Consider the following 13,527-nt stretch of genomic DNA (forward strand, 5'->3'; position numbering starts at 1 on the left):
ACACGTTTAACACCAATTTCTTACCTTCCAGATCATCCACTACAGAAGTAGCCAACACCTAAGTTTCCCGCCATTTTAGATGTAGATAGTTTTTAAACCAAGGTTGTCTGTATCAGGCGAGCTCCAGAAGGGTGGGAGGCGGGGGCCCTGGAAGACGGGAAAGATGGTGTTCAAAAATTGAAAAGGAACGTGTTGGGATGAATTAGGCCAAGGTATGGGCCATCCAGGGCCCAGAACCACAGTAGCTAAAATGAAAGGACATTTACAGCACAGGTCATTGTCCAACACCACAGAGCTGTATAGCCACACACAGCCATCTCCTGGTTGGCCAGGGCCCCATTAAGACTCCAGACCACTTGTACAGCTCGCCACTGTGCTTTAAAAAAGCAGCCAGCAAAAGCAGATCACTTTACTCTGGTCGACTGTGACAGTGAAATTTGATAGTGCATTCAATAAGCTTTGTGTTTGTGTGAAAAAATCAAACTTCCTGTCTTGGGCGATAAGAACAGTTTTTGCAGATCCAGTCACAATTTAAGGAAAAACATTAGTAAAGATCAAGATACTCTAATAGAGCAGTCAGTTGTATTCCAATAGAGGAGTCAAAAGTACTCTAATAGTACATTCATAACGGATTGCAAGTATAATTTTATTAAATGTCAATCCTATTTGGGCATTTAACTGAGAATTTTTATTTAGTTAGCTACATGTATTTGGATCACTACAACTGATCAGCAATATTTAAACCATAATTGATAGGACTTGATAGGAGCTAAGCAACTTATATTGAGGATAGCATATCCATAGAGCATTAACTAGTAAATTTTGAAGCATTTGATGTTCAATATCTGTCAGTGGCTGTGAGTTGTGTCCCAGGCCCCTGTATCTACCAAATCCAGAAACCACCTTTGAAAATTCCTGGATATGCTCCTGTACATCATTATATATAAACAAACCGCATAAAAACAGCCAAGCTGTGAAAAAAGGTGTGGCCTTAAAAATCCTGGGTGAAAAAAGTTGTGAAATCAAAGGTGGTGGCCAAGAAATGGCTGCAATGATGTTAACACTATTAGTATTAATATCATTGCAGCCATTCCTTGTTTTTTCATAGCTTGGCTGTTTTTGTGCGGATATCACTTCTTTTTGTAATTGCAAGTTCCAAGGCCACCTATGGTTGACCTTGACAATTCCTTTTAACTTTTCCCCCTTTACTACAGGAGACTGTGTGGCTATATGAAGAACTGAATTTTGAAGGTGTGTATACCCCAAAGATAGCTGGGCAGATTCAAGGAATGGGAAATGCCCTACCCTGAGGAAGCTTCCACTGCAGAAATGTAGTTCAAGCACTATGGAGCTATGGATCCATGAAAACTTGTTATCTAGATTTTTTATTATTATTCCCAGGGTTACCAGCACACCTTGCCACCACCCTGACACCACAGAACTATATGACACTACTCCTTCTGAAGAGAGGCAAGAAGAGCAAGTTTTCTGTAACAGCACTGAGCAGCATGACCCATACCACCCCTTAATGTTGAAAATACAAGTAGGGTAAAGAACCCATCTCAATTTCATTGTTCGTACTTCCGTTGTTTCTGATGCCGTCAAAATGTCAATAAACTACGATGAGGATACTTGGGTACCACGATATGAAGGTGCATTTGCTTTATCTTTGACATCAAAAACAATGCCTTCAGATGTAACTATTGAGTAGATTTTAGCTAGAATTTTCATTTATAAAATGTGACCGGATCTGCGAAAACATACTCGCGCAACCCTAAATTTACACTATAAAGCATTGAATACATTGGGTGACATACTTGTGTATCATTAAAAAAATTCTGTAAATTTTTTAACCGCTCTTTCATAGTGAAGGAAGGGACTAACAATAAAACCCTGGATATCATCTTATTCGCCTGCTCAAGAGGAGTTGGAAATTCTTTGTTTTATTGCAGTAGACCGAAGGATGCATAAGTTATGAGCATTTGTTTATGCCATGTCAAAGCGATCATATGCAATTGATTTTTCTTCATGAATTTTGCCTTTGTATGCAGTGAAGAAGGGTGAGTAAAGGAAACACATACCCAGCAATTGATTCCCCTTTTCATGGCAAACACGATGGTGAAACGTGTAGCCCCATACCACTATCCGTTGGTAAGTTATAACGGTTTTTGTAAGTACCTGTAATTTATTTTTCCTATATTTGCTGTACAAATCTATTTTTCTGTTGTTGCTACTTTGTAAGGCTGTAACTCCCAAAGTTATTGGTAAATGATGCTGAAACTTTGCCAGTGGGTACACTTGGCTAAGCAGATTATAAATATTTAATAAACAGGAATTCGAAAATATGCGATTATGTCCTATTTTCGCAGATTCGGTCACAAATAGAAATAAAGGAAGATGATCAGCTGTGATAACAGCGGCTCAGTGATTAAGGATTTGGATGTTCAGTATGGAGGTCCCTGGTTTGAAAATTGATCAGTAACTTTTTTTGACATTTTTATGCATCTTTTTTACCCCACGGTGACTGTTCTATTAGAGTAGTTCAACAGTAATTTGATCCTAGGATATACAGTTGCTTGGTTTTTGCCTTGTAACTCTGTAGTTGTCAATGTGATTTCTTTTAACCACAAAAGGTTTGAGCTACATATGCATACTAATGTTTAAGTAATTCCCATATGTGATTTACCCTGTAGGCATAACAACTTTTTTAATGCAAATAACCGTGCATAGTTCTATGAATATTAATCAGATTTGTACCAAACTTGGATCATGATTGTGCTAGAATACATTCGTAAAGTGTACCAAAGATAATAAATAATAATAATAAATAAAGCTCAAAACAATTGACCTACACATTTGCACTTTATAATGGTTTTTGTAAAGTGTGTGAAAAGAATAATCTAAGCCCACTGAGCCCCCCAAATAAAGAAAAAAAATATGAAGAAGTTAAGCCGAATTTTGAAGGCTTATAGTTCACAATTGCGTTACGCAATCTTGCTCAAATTTGGTATGTGGAGTCCTGAAGGTGGAGGACATTTGCAGTATAAAAATGATTCCAATTCGAGAAGGAAGCACAGAGCTACGTATGAGTGAAAACCATATTTTGTTTCTTCCTGTAAATAAACTCATGGTGTAGAGCGTCAGCTTTCTTGGCCGCACGGCACATTACCGTGTGTCTTGATACAAAATAATTCTGCTCTTGATCTCTTCCTTCGCAGTAAAGAAAAAAAGACAATTAAAATAAGCTCTAAAGCTGGCCACAGGCTGGCTTTGAAGTATACAAATACAAAAAGAATACAATTCAGGTGAATTTGGTCCCACCTGAATTGTCATTATTAAAACTTTAGCCATTAACCTACTATCATATAGCCTTTTCTTGGCTGCCACTTTGGATCCACATCTTCTTTCACCCTGGATTTTTGGGGCTGCACCTTTTTTCACAGCTTGGCTGTTTTGGTATAGGTGACCGGAATTGCGAAAAGGGGTCTTTCAGACACATCCATTTTATCCCTCGACTTTGATGCTATTTCACTTTCCACACAAAGCCTAAAGGAGTACATACTGTACTAGTCTTGTTATATAATCTAAATAAGTGACCGGATTTGCGAAAAGGAGTCTTCCACAGACATCCAATCCTATGAACTTGGAAGACCATAACTTAGTGTTTGAGTAACATATGAACCTCACAATGTCACCATTCATTAAGCGATGTTGGTGCTCACCACTGACCAAATTGCAAGTTAGTACACTGTTCTAACCTGAAGTTATGAATCTTTATTGGGAAAACAAATTCAGGAAAATCAGGGGCATAGCTAGCCAGAAGGTGATGGAGGGGCAGGCATGCCCCCATGAAACACTCAAAATCGTTCATGCTTGCAAAAAAAGGCTAATGACCCAATGATGGGGGCTAGCCAACATACTTACATAACTATAGCTATGTAACTACTTCATTACTAATTGCTATCAGTTATCACTTATCAGTGGAGGTATATTTGTCAAGCATAATCACATGTGCCACAACTGTACTCCAACAAAGTTGTCCACAATCTGGAAGAACTATATTGTGAATATTTTAGTGTGAATACAATGTATCACAGTTACCTACATTACTATAGTAATGTTAGCCACAGCCTATGCTTCTGTCCTAGCACATTGACAGTATGACATGTTCACTCTGGCGAAATTCAAATGCTACGTACTGCACGAAATCCCAGTTCATGCTAGCAGAGCTTATAAGCTAGATCCACCTGACTGACAAAGTTTTTTTTTTTTAAATTAGACAGGCATGCTACTGCACTGCCGTACGAATATCCAGTATGATCAACTCGAGAAAATAAACTTGGTAAATTACATAAAACTTTATCGCCTCGTAGGCAGTAAGTTTGCAGCATCATCAACAGCCTGGCCTCCTTTGTCACTTGTGAGTTGCGACTCCTGCGAGTGGTTCATTTATCTTTTAGGCTTGAAAAATGCTCTATCACATTTGTAGTTTAGGCTAAATATAGAAGTGTGTCTAGTTGAATGTTGTGTGCGCATTCACTAGCAACCCCTGGTGATACCACGTAGTAACGAACATAATTTATAGTCATTTGAATTGGGTGTCAGCTGCTGGTAAGCTTGTGATGGAGGAAAAAAAACTTTGTGATGGGGAGCATTAGCCCAACCTTGGCTACGCCTCTGAGGAGAATCAATAAACTGGCATGAGCACTCTAGGCAGAGGTAGAGCAAATGATGGATGCACTTAGATGTTCTCTAATAGTGAATTGCATATGCGATGATAAACTTACCAGTGACTCCATTCACAATCTTTTAAGGATGAGAAAGTATTGCTAGAATCTTGAAGTAAGCCAACTAACACTTGGTCCAACAAACTTGTGTGCACACAATAAAATCCTGTAAAATTGTTTTTGTAAGACTTTTTCTTTAGTATTAGTCAATCTATGTGACTTTGGCCCATACCCATCACTAATTGCAACAGAAATTTTCTTCATGGAAAACTTTTTAGAAGTGTCTGCATCAACATATTAATAAAAGGGTTATGTGGAATTCAATTTGACTGCTGTATTTAGGTACACTGATTGTGTTATTTTGAGTTTGTCTTATAACTGTACTCTGATTTCATTTTAGACTACCAAAACCTACTTCTACAAAGGCTCCTATATGCATGCTGGTTTACAAGTCATATCCAATCATTCCACTCATGGAATTCTTGTGACAGCCAATTGCACTGAAGCCACCACATTTTACTGCAAGCGAACACCTAGGCAATAGTGGATAAATAAATACGTAGGACGCAAACAGTGAGTCCATGTTGCATGCACTGTACCTGTTGCAGTTGACAAAAGGCACATCTTGGAATTAGTTAGTTACTTAGCTAGTTAGTTAATTGGAAAATTCAGCTAAAAAGGATTTATTACATTCCAAAGAAACTATTTTGGGTCACCATGAAGGCATATTTGGGTTGATTGCGCCTAACATATACCATCAAACCATTATGAATAAAAGTGAGGCTGGTTATTTGGGTGATATTTTTAGGACAAGAATATCCATATTTCCATCCAGGTTTTAAACCATTAAAAGACTTTTTGTACACTTTTGGATAAAAGCATGAAACTTGGTGTGTGTATGACAAAAATTATTTTTTTATAGGGTGCCACCTTGTATCGGACAATAAATGTTTAAAAAGGGGGAACGTAGAGGATAGAGATTGCTGCAGATAACAACAAAAGGCATACGACTGCTACATATACGTATTTGCATGCAGGAAAGTTGCTACCAAATATACAACTCATTTACCAAGACATCAAAACCAAGTGTCACCCAAAAGGCATTCCATTTCCTGCCGACTGGCACATTACTCACTGTGAGAATCACTGGACCAACGGGTTGACAACGAATCCCTACATGTGAATGGATCTGCGAAAACTCAAAACAATCATGCAAGCCTAAATTTCCAGTAGTACAATGGGTGAAATATTTGCATAATATTAAAAATCTTCCATAATTTTTTGAACACCTATTTCTTAGTGAAAAAAGGGATTAACAGTAAAAAACCTGGATATCATCTTATTCGCCTATTCAAGAAGAGGATTTCAAAAATCTTTGTTTTGTTGCAGTAGACCCAAGAACACTAAAGTTATGGGAATTTGTTTACATCATGTCAGAGCAATCGTACACAATCAATCTTCAAAAATTTTTCCCTTGTATGCAGTGAAGAAAGGTGATAGAAGGGCAAACTTACCAAGTAAATGATTACACTATTCGTGGCAAACACAGTAATACAAATGTTAACTCTGTACAGCATTCTGTTTGTTACAACTATAGTAGTTAGCACCTGTAATTTATTTTCCCTATACTTGCTGTACAAATTGATCTTTCTGTTGTTGCTACTTTGTAGGGCTATAACTCTCAACATTATTGGCATATGAGGCTGAAACTTTACCAAAGGGTACCCTCAGCTAAGCAGATTTAATAACCAGGAATTTAAAAATGTGCAATTGTGTCAGGGTTTCACAGATCCGATCACATATTGAGAATATATGATAATTCCCTATGTTAAAAAGGAATGGGAATTGCTTGGTCCGTCCTCTTTGAGTGTACAGCTAAGGTGTTAAAGCTGTTTGAAGATAATTATATTCTCGATGTCACTGTGCCTAGTAACTGCACTGATCGCTTGAACCCATTAGACTTGTTGGTGAACAAGCCTGCCAAAGATCTTGTTAGGGCAAAATTTCAGAAATGGTATGAGATGGAGATAGACCAACAAATGGAAAAGGTGTGACAGAGAAGGTAGACCCCCATGTGAGTAATATCTATACAAAAACAGCCAAGCTGTGAAAAGGGGTGCAGCCTCCAAAAAAACCAGAGTGAAAAAAGATGTGAAATCCAAGGTGGTGGCCAAGAAATGGCTGTGATGGTAGGTTAATGGCAAAAATGTTAATATCGACAATTCAGGTGAATTTGTGTTGCCTTCTCCTAGGATTCGGCACCAAATTCACCTAATTGTCGTTATTAAATTTTTTGCTAATAACCTACCATCACAGCCATTTTTTGGCCTTTTTTATCCTGGCTTTTTTGGAGGCCACACCTTTTTTCACAGCTTGGCTGTTTTTGCATAGATATCACTTCTTTTTGTATTTGTATACTCCAAAGACAACCTGTGGCCAGCTTTGTAGTTCTTTTACTTGTCTTTTCCTGCAGAAAGGAGAAGACATCTAGACATGAATTTTATGGATACTTTTTTATAATGATGCATTTTTCTTACCAAACTTAATACTGTATGAAATTTATCACATGTCCTCTCTCCTACAGGTAGACTACTTTGTAGCAGAAATCTCTACAAGACAACTTGTTTGTAGCTAAAGTATACAGGGTGACTTGTTTGTGGCTGAACTCTCTACAGGGTGATTTGTTTGTAGCTGAACTCTTTATAGGGCGACTTTTTGTAGTTGAACTCTCTACAGGGTGACTTGTTTGTAGTTGAACTCCCTATAGGGTGATTTGTTTGTAGCTGAACTCTCTACAGGACGACTTGTTTGTAGTTGAACTCTCTACGGGGTGACTTATTTGTAACTGAACTATCTACAGGGTGACTTGTTTGTAGCTGAAATCTCTATAGGGTGACTTATTTGTAACTGAACGCACTACAGGGTGACTTGTTTGTAGATGAACTCTCTACAGGGTGACTTGTTTGTAGTGAACTCTCTCCAGGGTGACTTATTTCTAACTGAACTCACTACAGGGTGACTTGTTTGTAGCTGAACTCTCTACAGGGTGACTTATTTGTAACTGAACTCTCTCCAGGGTGACTTGTTTGTACACCTGTGGTTGACCTTTCTACAGGGTAACTTGATTGTAGTTGAAATCTCTACAGGGTGACTTATTTGAGTTGAACTCTCTACAAGTGACTTGATTGTAGTTGAACTCTCTTTTGGGTAACTTGTTGTTAGCTGAACTCTCTACATGGTGACTTTATTGTAGCTGAACGTTCTAATAGAAAGATTTATTATGAAGCTGAATATTCTATTAGGGTGACTGCACTATTAGAGTATCTCGATTGCGGACTTGTTACACCTAGTTGACTTTCGTAGTGTAATTCAGTGGTTTTTTATCTGATTCCTAATAAACTACTGAAATCTTGTTCTAAAACAATTAATCTACCTCTGTACCTATTTTCAGCTGATTCATAAACTAGTTAGCCTGGTAGGCGTGACAAGTAATATTATTTTTTTTATTAACAAAACTGGATGGTGCACTTTTTACACATAGTTGGCATTTTTGTTATAACTCCATGAGTATTAATGTGATTTCTTTCAAACCACAAAAGGTTTGCAATATGATAGTTACTCCATATACAGACCGATTTTCAAGTAATTCTGTCAAGCGGTTCAACCTGGAGGCATGACAACAAATCGCCTTTGGATTTTTGAAAAATTGCACATAACTCCCTTGTTCTTTGTCTGATCTGTACCAAAATTGGACTATAAATGTGCAGTATTATGTTCCTACGCCCTCTAAATGTTAAGTAAATTGACCACAGCATGTGCAAGTTAGTAGAATTTTTCTAAAGTGTGCGAGACGAAGAAGAAGAGAAAGAAGAAAAAGATTAAAAAGAAAATATGTGACCGAATTTGACAAAACAAGGCTTCCACACACATCCACTTTTGTGACTTTGAAGCACTATAACGCAATGTAGGAGTACACCATTAGTTTCAAAATTTGGCCTGATATATTACAATGCTATGGAAGAATTGTGTGAAAATTTTAGATTAATAGCGTACTGGGTAGTCACGTTACAGTGGGTTAAATTCCGAAAATTGGATGTGTGTGGAAGCATTGTTTTGTCAAATTCGGTCACATATGAAGAAAATAAGATGAAATTTGAAGGCACATATCTCAGTGATGGATGGGCAGATTCACCTCATATTTGGAAAGGAAGGTGCCCTACCCCGAGGGAGTTTCCACAGCCAAATTAGTTAACTTCTGTCCTTAACTTCTGAAATTACCTAAGTACTGTTCCATTCCATTCCACCATTCCATTCCACTGAATCCAGATGCCCCATCTAGGCTAACCATACTGATTAACTGTATAAACATAGCAATATGGCTTCATTGTCCTTTTGCCTTATTAGTTAATGTCTGAGCGACTACCAGGACCAGGGGCTGCATGACATGCATGGGCAGCCTTGATCCTGCAGCAGTCACTGGAGTCTACCAGGCGGTCAGGATGTTTTTGGCTCTGTTAATTTCATGTCAGTATTTGTAATACTGACTAAACTCGTGTACAGTTACAGGCGCAATAAAGGATTGCCAGTATTAAAAACACACTGAAACATACCCTGTGCTTTGCTGCTGCTGCTGCTGTTTAGCGTTAAAATCAAATATAATGTGATCCATGATAACACAGAAATTAAGCTCATCGTCAGTGTCGGCACTTACTCTCTGCGTACGTAGCTCCCTGTGGTCTCCTCCTCTCAGTCAGAGTGCACTTTCTAGAGATCCGGCAGTGCACGTGGGTTCGGTGAGGAAGCGTTGTGTCCGTGACGGGTCGACACTGTTGACATGTCTACTAATAGTAATATGGCCAGCATTGTATTTGCATGTCTTGTACTGTTTGGATTGACTGACTTCTGCAAATCACAAGGTAATCCTTTCTTTGTGTACTTCTATCACGTTGCCTATGAGTCCGTATCATGCATACCAGCATCTAAACTGTAGGAATAGTAACTACAGTGCGGCTAATCTCGCGTAGCCAGACCACTACTTTCTTTTTTGTGGGGGTGGGAAAAGTAAAACATCTATGGCCTGCTTATCGTTCTTCATGACAATGCTCGGACAGCACGTGTGAGGCTTTTTAACAATCGCGGCCTTAGAAGTCTTCGCCACATTCAACAATCGCAGTACAGGTGTACCAGACCTTACTTTTCCCATCCCCACACAAAAGAAAGGTATATGAGTGGTCGATCTGGCTATGTACGCGAGATTACATGCAGTGCAGCGTGGTTGTTAAAGAAACTACACCGGATGGCTCCAATTTCACTGACTCGACACATAGCTATTAATAAGCACAATGAAAAATAGGAATTTTAAGTTTGATTAGGGCGAGCATTAGGGGATCATAATGCACCTATCAATGTATTGCCCTGACTGGCTATCACCATACATGGGGGCAGAGCGAGGATTTTACACACATACAAATCCTCACCAGTTGAGCTAACATGGGGATTTAACATACACTGTATGTAGTATAGAAAGTTACAGCAAAAATACTTGGGTACTTAATGATGATTGTCAGTTTCGTGTCTAGCCCCACCTATGCCCGAGGAGAGGTGGTGTTTTGCTTGGCCAGACCGCTTTTTACCTTTATGCATATCAAAACTTTTGTAAGATATTCCAGATTTCCGAATAGGTTATGCCCGTTTCATATAAAAAACACCATCTTTTTAAACAAGGCACCATAACTTACGCGTACTCTGGTTGACAGACATGAGGTTTGTTTTATCAGATTCCTTGATGAAAAGCAATTTCATTTATGTGTAAGTTCTTTGTGTAGTAATGAAGGGGAAGTTTAAAAGGAGCTTTGTACCATGAAATTTTACGTGTTCAGAATACCCATAAAAACATATGTTTTTCAGCATATCTTTGTAAACTAACCTGTTTAACAATTTGTATGGTCGGAGTCTTATTAAGCATCCTTCTCTGCATAGAATGATACGAAAATAGTTAAGGATAACAACTTGTAAATTGGGATTTTCCCACCGAGATAATTGATTTTCCAATAGGTTATAATGTATGGAGCATGTATTATGCATCATCAGCAGTAAATAACTGTCACTATGGCGACATTTATCCATTTGTACAGTCGGCATTAGATGGAGAAATTCCAGGGTTTTCTTTATTGCATGGTGTGCTGTAGAGATTTTATGAGTTAAAGGTTGTAAATTAGTGTTTTTGTACGTAGTGTAAAATACATGTATTTTGTATTGGACAACAAACGACAAGGAATGATGAGATTTTATGATCAGCCTTTTACCAAGCTGAGGTGTCAAATAAGATCTAAACCAAAACAACAAGCTGTAAAACAAGAATGTGACCCCCAAAAAGGCCAGGATGAAAAAGATGTGAAATCCAAGGTGGCAGCCAAGAAATGGCTGTGATGGTAGGTTAATGGCAAAAATTTTAATAACAACAATTCAGGTGAATTATGTGTTGGAAACAAATCACCACATATATAGAGAGTTCAGCTAGAAACAATGAGAGTTTCAGCTACAGTTCAGTTATGTATAAGAAATCACCTTATTACCTACAGTATGATTATGTTAAATATATCTAATCCAAAACAGCCAAGCTGTAAAAAAATTGTGCGGCCCTCAGAAAGGCTATGGTGAAAAAAGATGTGAAATCCAAGGTGGCGGCCAAGAAATGGCTGTGATGGTAGGTTAATGGTAAAAATTTTAATAACAACAATTCAGGTGAATTTGGTGCCGCTTGGTCTTGGCACAAAAATTTACCTAAATTGTCATTATTAAAATTATTACCATTAACCTACCATCACAGCCATTTCTTGGCCGCCACCTTGGATTTCACATCTTTTTTCACCATAGCCTTTCTGAGGGCCGCACACTTTTTTTACAGCTTGGCTGTTTTGGATTAGATTTCATTTCTTTTTGTATTTGTATACCAGCTTTGGGACTTTTTTAACCTACGTTTTTTTCTTCACTACAGGAAGAAGAAAAGATGAAGTAGATGTACTTTAAATATTTTATCAGTAAATGTACAAATTATATATACTGTATAATACATATTTGACCGCATTTGCGAAAAGGGGTCTTCCACACACATCCAATTTGCCAACTTTGACAATTGATAACTTCATATTGGAAAGAGCTATTGCCTTGATATTTGGGCAGTGGTGAGCACCACTATAGCTGAATACATGGTGAAATTTTCAGGTTAATATGTTACTTGTACACTGAGTTATGGTCTCCAACGTTTACGGAATTGGATGTGTGTGGAAGACCCCTTTTCGCAAATCCGATCACATATATTGATTACAGAAATCTCCATGGTGGTTTCTTTTTAACTGAACACTCTACAAGGTGACTTCTTCTAATTGCTCTCTCTACAGGGTGAATTGTTTGTAGCTGAACGATCTACAAGGTAACTTCTTCTAGCTGATCTCTCTACAGGGTGACGTGTTTGTAGCTGAATTTTGTATAGGTGATTTGTTTGCAGCTGAGCTCTTTACAGAATGATTTCTTTGTAGCTGAACTCTCTAAAAGGTAACTTCTTCTAACTGATCTTTCTACAGGGCAATTTGTTTCTGGCAGAATTTTCTACAGGGTGATTTCTTTGCAGCTGAACTCTCTACATGGTGGTTTCTTTGTAGCTGAACTCTCTACAAGGTAATTTCTTCTAGCTGATCTCTCTACAGGGAGATTTGTTCGTAGTTGAATTCTGTACAGGTGATTTGTTTGCAGCTGAGCTCTTTACAAAATGGTTTCTTTGTAGCTGAACTTTCTCCAAGGTAACTTCTTTTAACTGATCTTTTTACAGGGTGATTTGTTTGTAACTGAACTATCTACAAGGTAATTTCTTCTTGCTGATCTCTCTACAGGGTGATTTGTTTGTAGCTGAATTCTGTACAAGTGATTTGTTTGCAGCTGAGCTCTTTACAGAATGGTTTCTTTGTAGCTGAACTCTCTACAGGTGATTTGTTTGCAGCTGAACTCTCTAAATGGTGGTTTCTTTGTAGCTGAATTCTCTACAATGTGACTTCTTCTAGCTGAACTCTCTACAAGGTGACTTGTTTCTAGCTGATCTCTCTACAGGGTGACTTGTTTCTAGCTGAACTCTCTACAAGGAAACCTCTTTTAGCTGAGCTCTGTACAGGGTGAATTGTTTGTAGCTGAACTATCTACAAGGTAACTTCTTCTAGCTGATCTCTCTACAGGATGATTTGTTTGTAGCTGAACTATCTACAAGGTAACTTCTTCTAGCTGATCTCTCTACAGGGTGATTTGTTTGTAGCTGAATTCTGTATAGGTGATTTGTTTGCAGCTGAGCTCTTTACAGAATGGTTTCTTTGTAGCTGAACTCTCTACAAGGTAACTTCTTCTAGCTGATGTATCTACAGGGTCACTAGTTTGTAGCTGAATTCTCTACATGGTGGTTTCTTTGTAACTGAACTATCTACAAGGTGACATCTTCTAGCTGATCTTTCAACAGGGTGATTTGTTTGTAACTGAACTCTCTACAAGAAAACTTCTTCTAACTGATGTCTGAACAGGGTGAATTGTTTGTAGCTGATCTCTATACAGGTTACTTATTTCTAACTGATTTCTTGAATTCTGTTCAGGGTGACTGCTCTATTAGGATGACTGCTCTATTAGAGTATCTCGATCTCGCACTTGCTACACCAAGTTGGATTTCGTGTTATAACTCCGTGGCTTTAAGTCTGATTCTTCTACACCATTGAAGAGCCTTTCTAAGATGATAACTCCATCTGTACAGCGATTTTCAAAGCAT

The 13,527-nt window shown here is 38.1% G+C and overlaps 2 protein-coding genes across 3 annotated transcripts in view; one reads left to right on the top strand and one right to left on the bottom strand.

Annotated features, from left to right (window-relative positions):
• Positions 1 to 13,527, bottom strand: part of LOC136260734 (uncharacterized) — a 122,473-nt gene that overhangs the window by 68,363 nt on the left and 40,583 nt on the right. The window lies entirely within an intron of this gene.
• The window catches only part of LOC136260766 (uncharacterized), a 215,166-nt gene continuing 211,155 nt past the window's right edge, over positions 9,517 to 13,527 (top strand). For both annotated transcript variants that reach the window (XM_066054642.1, XM_066054625.1), the window contains exon 1: positions 9,517 to 9,643. The gene's annotated coding sequence lies outside the window, so the exon portion shown is untranslated. The remainder of the gene's footprint in view (positions 9,644 to 13,527) is intronic.

This window comes from Dysidea avara, chromosome 1 (assembly GCF_963678975.1).
Source record: "Dysidea avara chromosome 1, odDysAvar1.4, whole genome shotgun sequence".
Lineage (NCBI taxonomy): Eukaryota > Metazoa > Porifera > Demospongiae > Dictyoceratida > Dysideidae > Dysidea > Dysidea avara.